General features: G+C 42.2%; 1 long non-coding RNA gene across 1 annotated transcript; it reads left to right on the plus strand.

The window, feature by feature from the left end:
* Positions 1-1,515: 1,515 nt before the first annotated feature.
* On the plus strand, positions 1,516-1,930 carry LOC115161537 (uncharacterized). The gene is made up of 2 exons (XR_003869284.1): positions 1,516-1,653; positions 1,780-1,930. It is a non-coding gene; the product is annotated as an uncharacterized LOC115161537 (long non-coding RNA).
* The last annotated feature ends 7,236 nt before the right edge of the window (positions 1,931-9,166 follow it).

Consider the following 9,166-nt stretch of genomic DNA (forward strand, 5'->3'; position numbering starts at 1 on the left):
GTCACATGATCGGTCACATGATCTCAGTATATATACACCTGTTCTGAAAGGCCCCAGAGTCTGCAACACCACTAAGCAAGCTGCAACACCAAGCAAGTGGCACCATGAAGACCAAGGAGCTCTCCAAACAGGTCAGGGACAAAGTTGTGGAGATGTACAGACAAGGGTTGGGATATAAAAAACTTTTAACATCCCACGGAGCACCATTAAATCCATTAATAAAAAATTTAAAGAATATGGCACCACAACAAACCTGCCAAGAGAGGGCCGCCCACCAAAACTCACGGACCAGGCAAGGAGGACATTAATCAGAGAGACAACAAAGAGACCAAAGATAACACTGAAGGAGCTGCAAAACTCCACAGCAGAGATTTGAGTATCTGTCCATAGGACCACTTTAAGCCGTACACTCCACAGAGCTGGGCTTAACGGAAGAGCGGCCAGAAAATAATAAGCAAACATGTTTGGTGTTTGCCAAAATGCACGTGGGAGATTCTCCAAATATATGGATGAAGGTACTCTGGTCAGATGAGACTAAAATTGAGCTTTTTGGCCATCAAGGAAAACGCTGTCTGGTGCAAACCCAACTCCTCTCATCACCCCGAACACCAATCCCCACAGTGAAGCATGGTGGTGGCAGCATCATGCTGTGGTGATTTTTTTTCATCGGCGGGGACTGGGAAACTGATCAAAATTGAAGGAATGATGGATGGCACTAAATACAGGGAAATTGTTGAGGGAAACCTGTTTCAGTCTTCCAGATATTTGAGACTGGGACAGAGGTTCACCTTCCAGCAGGACAATGATCTTAAGTATACTGCTAAAGCAACATTTAAATATCTTGGAATGGCCTAGTCAAAGCCTAGACCTCAATCCAATTGAGAATATATGGTATGACTTAAAGATTGCTGTATACCAGCGGAACCCATCCAACTTGAAGGAGCTGGAGCAGTTTTGCCTTGAAGAATGGGCCAAAATCCCAGTGGCTAGATGTGCCAAGCTTACAGAGACGTACCCCAAGAGACTTGCAGTGTTAATTGCTGTAAAAGGTGACTCTACAAAGTGTTGACTTTGAGGGGGTGAATAGTTATGCACTCTCAAGTTCAGTTTTTTTGTCTTATTTCTTGTTTGTTTCACCCCAAAAAATATTTTGCATTTTTAAAGAGGTAGACATGTTGTGTAAATCAAACGATGCAAACTCCCCAAAAATGTATTTTAATTCCAGGTTGTAAGGCAACAAAATAGGAAAAATGCCAAGGGGGGTGAATACTTCCGCAAGCCACTGTATGTCTCTCTCCGCCTCATGCTCTCCGGATGTTGTTGAGCTGGACTATTTATTTGTGCTGACTAGAGTCTTCACCTCCTGTTCCAGCTCCACTTGCCTTACCTCCAGCTGGGTGAATTGATCCTTCTTTCTCTCCCTCTCTCCCTCTCCCCCTTCCCTCGGTCTCTCTCGTTCACCATGTGAAAAAGGTGAGTCCTCTGAAAGGTTATCTACTTCCGGTGAATACGAACTGCATCAGTAAAGAGAGAGATCATAGGGGCAAGCACTCAAGAAACCAAAACTGTCACCGCCCTTCACAGGCATGGAGGAAAACCAAAGAAGTGCCAATCCAGCCCACACATTTTGTGGTGAGGGAGGAGGGAGAGAGGGTAAGTAGAGAGAAACATTATATCCATTGACGTAATGGCGATGTTTCTCCCATGACTAGCACACATCTCCAGATGGTAGGTTATACTGGATGGAATCATGCTGTTTTGTTTCTCTTTCTCAAACAGGAAATGCCACACACAAGTGTCTTTGTACTGGAGACGAACAATCATAGGAACATGTAATGCTATAACTTCATGCTGTCAACTTCCCCTTGTATTGTACCATCCATGTCTTGCAATATCATGTTTTATTAAAACACTCATAATATGCTATGAATGTATATTGAAGTGGGTATTTATCAGTGGCGTAAAGTACTTAAGTAAAAATACTTTAAAGTACTAAATAAGTAGTTTTTTGGGGCTATCTGTACTTTACTTTATTTTTGACTGCTTTTACTTCACTCCATTCCTTAGGAAAATATTGTACTTTTTCTCCATACATTTTCCTTGACACCCAAAAGTACTCGTTACATTTTGAGTGCTTATCAGGACAGGAAAATAGTCAAATTCACGCACTTATCAACTGAACATCCCTGGTCATTCGTACTGCCTCTGATATGGCCGACTCACTAAACACACATGCTTCGTTGGTAAATTATGTCTGAATGTTGGAGCATGCCCCTGGCTCTCCATAAAAAAGAAAATGGTGCCATCTGGTTTGCTTAATATCAAATTTGTCACATTTTTTTAAATACATTTTATTTCACCTTTATTTAACCAGGTAGGCTAGTTGAGAACAAGTTCTCATTTGCAATTGCTACCTGGCCAAGATAAAGCGTAGCAATTCGACACATACAACAACACAGAGTTACACATGGAATAAACAAAACATATAGTCAATAATACAGTAGAACAAAAGAAAACAAAAAGTCTATATACAGTGAGTGCAAATGAGGTAAGTTAAGGCAATAAATAGGCCATGGAGGAGAAGTAATTACAATATAGCAATTAAACACTGGAATGGTAGATGTGCAGAAGATGAATGTGCAAGTAGAGATACTGGGGTGCAAAGGAGCAAGATAAATAAATAAATAAATAAATACATACAGTATGGAGATGAGGTAGGTAGATAGATGGGCTATGTACATGTGCAGTGATCTGTGAGCTGCTCTGACAGCTGGTGCTTAAAGCTAGTGAGGGAGATATGAGTCTCCAGCTTCAGAGATATTTGCGCCAAATACAACAGGTGAAATTCTAAAAGCCCTTAACCAACAAGGTAATATAAGGAATTTGAAATTATTTATACTTTTGATACTTAAGTATATTTTAAACCAAATACTTTTAGTCAAGTAGAATTTTACTGGGTGACATTAACTTTTACTTGAGTCATTTTTTATTAAGGTATCTTTACTTTTACTCAGGTATGACAGTTGTGTACTTTTCCACCACTGGTATTTATAGGCAGTGTCAGCAGTAATTTTTTTGTGCCAAGTTCAGTGGTGTTTGGCACGTGGAACATGTAACCTTTTTTCTTCCAAGATGGCGTAGCAGTAGGACGTCGGTTTGTCTTGTCCCATGTATATATCTTTTTATTTGTGTATATCTTCTTAAAATCTCAATTTCCATCTACGGACTGAACATGGTACGGATCTGCTATTTTTTGCACTTTAGAACCAGAACCCCCATTAGAAGCTAGCCAGCTTACTTGCTAGTAGTCACTTAGCCACTTAACTCAGACATCAGCCAGCCTCAGCCTGGTCAATTCCTGCCAGTCTGCACAGCACGATATCAACCCAGAGCATATCAGACTGCTTTTTCTCTACATTTACATTTTAGTCATTTAGCAGACGCTCTTATCCAGAGCGACCTACAGTAGTGAATGCATACATTTCATACCATACATTTTTTTTGTATTGGCCCCCCGTGGGAATCAAACCCACAACCATGGCGTTGCACACACCATGCTGGCGTTGCAAACACCATGCTCTACCAACTGAGCCACAGGGAAGACTACCTCCTCCGGATTCCTATAGCAAGATCTGAACCTTTACACTGGATCATCGCAGCTAGCTAGCTGCTATCCGAGTGGCTACTCCAGACTAACGTCCCTGTCCCGAAGCAAGCACCAGTTAGCCTGGAGCTAGCCTGGAGCTAGGCCCATCTCCCGGCTAGCTGAAGAGGTCCATCAGCCAATTCTTGGGCTACAATACCTATTTTGCCAATTGGCCTGGACCCTTTTACTGCCGACAAGGAGCCCTGCTGATCCATCACGACTGGTCTGCCAACATAACCGTCCGAGGGGGTTTCAACAGGCTCTTCCGTTGCGACGTCCCCCAAAGGCCCATCTGCTAGCCCCGGCCTGCTAGCTGTCTGAATCGCCGTGTCTCCAGCTCACCTAGCATCTCACTGGACCCTATGATCACTCGGCTACACATGCGTCTCCCTAATGTCAATATGCCTTGTCTATTGCTGTTTTGGTTAGTGACTGTCTTATTTCACTGTAGAGCCTCCAGCCCTGCTCAATATGCCTTAGCTAGCCCTTTTGTTCCACCCTCCCACACATGCGGTGACCTCACCTGGCTTAAATGGTGCCTCTACATACAAAACCTCTCATCATCACCCAATGCCTAGGTTTACCTCCACTGTTTTCACATCCTACCATACCATTGTCTGTTTTTTTTTGTTTTTCATCTTTATTTAACCAGGTAGGCCAATTGAGAACAACTTCTCATTTACAACTGCGACCTGGCCAAGATAAAGCAAAGCGGTGTGACACAAACAACACCGAGTTACACATGGAATTAATAAATGTACAGTCAATAAGACAACAGAAAAAAATCGATATACGGTGTGTGCAAATGAGGTAAGATTAGGGAGGTAAGGCAATAATTAGGCCGTAGTGGTGAAGTAATTACAATTAAACACTGGAGTGATAGATGTGCAGAAGATGAATGTGCAAGTAGAGATACTGTGGAGCAAAGGAGCAAAAAATAAATAACAATATGGGGATGAGGTAGTTGAATGGGCTGTTTACAGATGGGCTATGTACAGGTGCAATGATCTGTGAGCTGCTCTGACAGCTGATGCTTAAAGTTAGTGAGGGAGATATAGGTCTCCAGCTTCAGTGATTTTTGCAATTCGTTCCAGTCATTGGCAGCAGAGAACTGGAAAGAAAGGTGGCCAACAGGAGGAATTGGCTTTGGGGGTGACCAGTGAAAGTTACCTGCTGGAGCGTGTGCTACGGGTGGGTGCTGCTATGGTGACCAGTGAGCTGAGATAAGGCGGGGCTTTACTTAGCAAATGCTTAGATGACCTGGAGCCAGTGGGTTTGGCGACGAATATGAAGTCAGGGCCAGCCAATGAGAGCATACAGGTCACAGTGGTGGGTTATATATGGGGCTTTGGTGACAAAATGGATGGTACTATGATAGACTGCATCCAATTTGCTGAGTAGAGTGTTGGAGGCTATTTTGTAAATGATATTGCCGAAGTCAAGGATCGGTAGGACAGTCAGTTTTATGAGGGTATGTTTGGCAGCATGAGTGAAGGATGCTTTGTTGAAAAATAGGAAGCTGTTCTAGATTTAATTTTGGATTGGAGCTGCTTAATGTGAGTCTTGAAGGAGAGTTTACAATCTAACCAGACACCTAGGTATTTGTAGTTGTCCACATATTCTAAGTCAGAACCGTCCAGAATAGTGATGCTAGTTGTGGGGGCAGCAATCAGTTGAAGAGCATGCATTTAGTTTTACTAGCATTTACAGTGAGGGAAAAAAGTATTTGATCCCCTGCTGATTTTGTATGTTTGCCCACTGACAAAGACATGATCAGTCTATAACTTTAAAGGTAGGTTAATTTGAACAGAGAGAGACAGAATAACAACAAAAAAAAACAAGAAAAACGCATGTCAAAAATGTTATAAATTGATTTGGATTTTAATGAGGGAAATAAGTATTTGACCCCTCTGCAAAACATGACTTAGTACTTGGTGGCAAAACCCTTGTTGGCAATCAGAGGCCAGACTTTTCTTGTGTTGGCCATCAGGTTTGCACACATCTCAGGAGGGATTTTGTCCCACTCCTCTTTGCAGATCTTCTCCAAGTCATTAAGGTTTTGAGGCTGATGTTTGGCAACTCGAACCTCCAGCTCCCTCCACAGATTTTCTATGGGATTAACCTGATATGGATAGGGGGCAGTATTTTAAAGGCCGGATGAAAAAACATACCCGATTTAAACTGGTTACTACTCTTGCCCAGAAACAAGAATATTAGTAGATTTGGATAGAAAACACTCTGACGTTTCTAAAACTGTTTGATTGGTGTCTGTGAGTATAACAGAACTCATACGGCGGGCAAAAACCTGAGAAAAAGTCAACCAGGAAGTGGAGGATCTGAGAATTGTAGTTCTTCTTTCGAGTCCCTTTTGAAACTACAGTATCTGGGGTGTTACGTTGCACTTTCTAAGGCTTCCATTGGCTGTCTAAAGCCTTCAGAAAGTGGTTTGAGCCTTCTCCTGTTAGCCTTTGGATAGTGACCTGAACGCACGAACAAAACGGAGGTATTTGGATATAACTATAGATTATTTCGAACAAAAACAACATTTCTTGTGGAAGTAGCAGTCCTGGGAGTGCATTCTGACGAAGATCAGCAAAGGTAATACAATATTTCTAATACTAATTCTGAGTTTAGTTTGCCCCGAACTTGGCGAGTGTCTGAATCACCGTGATGGCGAGCTATGTACTCAGAATATTGAAAAATGTGCTTTCTCCGTAAACCTATTTTAAAACCTGACACAGCGGTTGCATAAAAGAGTTCTGTATCTATAATTCTTAAAATAATTGTTATGTATTTTGTCAACGTTTATGATGAGTATTTTTGTAAATTCACCGGAAGTTTTTGGTGGGAATACATTTCCTGAACATCACGCGCCAATGTAAAATGCTGTTTCTGGATATACATATGAACTTTATCGAACAAAACATACATTTATTGTGTAACATAATGTCCTAGGAGTGTCATCTGATGAAGATCGTCAAAGGTTAGTGCTTCATTTAGCTGTGTTTTGGGTTTTATGGACACATGTCCTTGCTTGGAAAATGGCTGTGGTTATTTTGGTCTATGTACTCTCCTAACATAATCTAATGTTTTGCTTTCGCTGTAAAGCCTTTGAAATCGGACAATGTGGTTGGATTAAGGAGAAGTGTATCTTTAAAATGGTGTAAAATAGTCGTATGTTTGAGAAATTGAAATTATTGGATTTTTTGGGATTTTGTATTTCGCGCCACGCTGTTCCATTGGATATTGGCTAGGCGTTCCGCTAGCCGCACGTCTGTCCTCTTAAGGTCTGGAGACTGGCTAGGCCTCTCCAGGACCTTAACTACATCTACACGTTCCGCTAGCGGAACGTCTGCTCCAATATCCAATGATGGGCGGGGCGCGAAATTCAAACTCCTCTAAATCCGAAAACTTACACTTTTCAAACATATGACTATGTTACAGCTATTTAAAGACAAGACTCTCCTTTATCTAACCAAACTGTCCGATTTCAAAAAGGCTTTACAGCGAAAGCAAAACATTAGATTATGTCAGCAGAGTACCCAGCCAGGAATAATCACACAGCCATTTTTCAAGCTAGCATATCATGTCACATAAACCCAAACCATATCTAAATGCAGCACTAACCTTTGATGATCTTCATCAGATGACACACCTAGGACATTGTGTTATACAATACATGCATGTCTGTTCAATCAAGTTCATATTTATATCAAAAACCAGCTTTTTACATTAGCATGTGACGTTCAGAACTAGCATTCCCACCGAACACTTCCGGTGATTTTACTAAATTACTCACGATAAACGTTCACAAAAAGCATAACAATTATTTTAAGAATTATAGATACAGAACTCCTCTATGCACTCGATATGTCCGATTTTAAAATAGCTTTTCGGATGAAGCACATTTTGCAATAATGTAAGTACATAGCCCGGCGTTACAGGGCTAGCTATTTAGACACCCACCCAGTGTAGCCTTCACCAAAATCACATTTCCTATAAGAAAAATGTTCTTACCTTGCTTGTTCTTCATCAGAATACACTGCCAGGACTTCTACTTCAATAACAAATGTAGGTTTGGTCCCAAATAATCCATCGTTATATCCAAACAGCGACGTTTTGTTCGTGCGTTCTAGACACTATCCCAACGCTAAATCTCGGCCACGAGCATGACGCAAAATATGACAAAAAATTTCGAAATATTCCATTACCGTACTTCGAAGCATGTCAACCGCTGTTTAAAACCAATATTTATGCAATTTATCTCGTAGAGAAGCGATAATATTCCGACCGGGAATCTGCCTGTCTGTAAACTGAGGAAAAAACCGAAAGCCGGGGGCGGGGCGTGTCACGCGCCTAAGGCTTAGTCCATTGACTGACCACTCAGCATTTGCTCTCGTGTGCTTCAGCCAGGGCTTTGAATGACATCATTCCTGTTTTTCCCGGGCTGTGAGACTCCATTGTTGACGTGAGAAGTGTCACGTAAGAGCAGAGATCCTTTGTAAACGATAGAGAGAATCAAGAAGGGCAAGAAATGTTCAGACAGGGTACTTCCTGAACAGAAGCATCTCAGGTTTTTGCCTGCCATAGGAGTTCTGTTATACTCACAGACACCATTCAAACAGTTTCAGAAACTTTGGAGTGTTTTCTCTCCAAAGCTAATAATTATATGCATATTCCAGTTTCTGGGCAGGACTAATAATCAGATTAAATCGGGTACGTTTTTTATCCAGCCGTGAAATTACTGCCCCCTAGATGTAAGAGGTTAATGTGCTTCTTCTTGAGCCACTTCTTTGTTGCCTTGGCCATGTGTTTTGGGTCATTGTCATGCTGGAATACACATCCACGACCCATTTTCAATGCCCTGGCTGAGGGAAGGAGGTTCTGACCCAAGATTTGATGGTACATGGCCCCATCCATCGTCCCTTTCATGCGGTCAAGTTGTCCTGTCCCCTTAGCAGAAAAACACCCCCAAAGCATAATGTTTCCACCTCCATGTTTGACGGTGGGGATGGTGTTCTTGGGGTCATAGGCAGCATTCCTCCTCCTCCAAACACAGCGAGTTGAGTTGATGCCAAAGAGCTCCATTTTGGTCTCATCTGACCACAACACTTTCACCCAGTTGTCCTCTGAATCATTCAGATGTTCATTTGCAAACTTCAGACGGGCATGTATATGTGCTTTCTTGAGCAGGGGGACCTTGCGGGCGCTGCAGGATTTCAGTCCTTCATGGCGTAGTGTGTTACCAATTGTTTCTTGGTGACTATGGTCCCAGCTGCCTTGAGATCATTGGCAAGATCCTCCCGTGTAGTTCTGGGCTGATTCCTCACTGTTCTCATGATCATTGCAACTCCTCGAGGAGAGATCTTGCATGGAGCCCCAGGCCGAGGGAGATTGACAGTTCTTTTGTGTTTCTTCCATTTGCGAATAATCGCAACAACTGTTGTCACCTTCACACCAAGATGCTTGGCGATGGTCTTGTAGCCCATTCCAGCCTTGTGTAGGTCTACAATCTTGTCC

Source organism: Salmo trutta, chromosome 24, assembly GCF_901001165.1.
Source record: "Salmo trutta chromosome 24, fSalTru1.1, whole genome shotgun sequence".
In the NCBI taxonomy this organism is placed as follows: Eukaryota; Metazoa; Chordata; class Actinopteri; order Salmoniformes; family Salmonidae; genus Salmo; species Salmo trutta.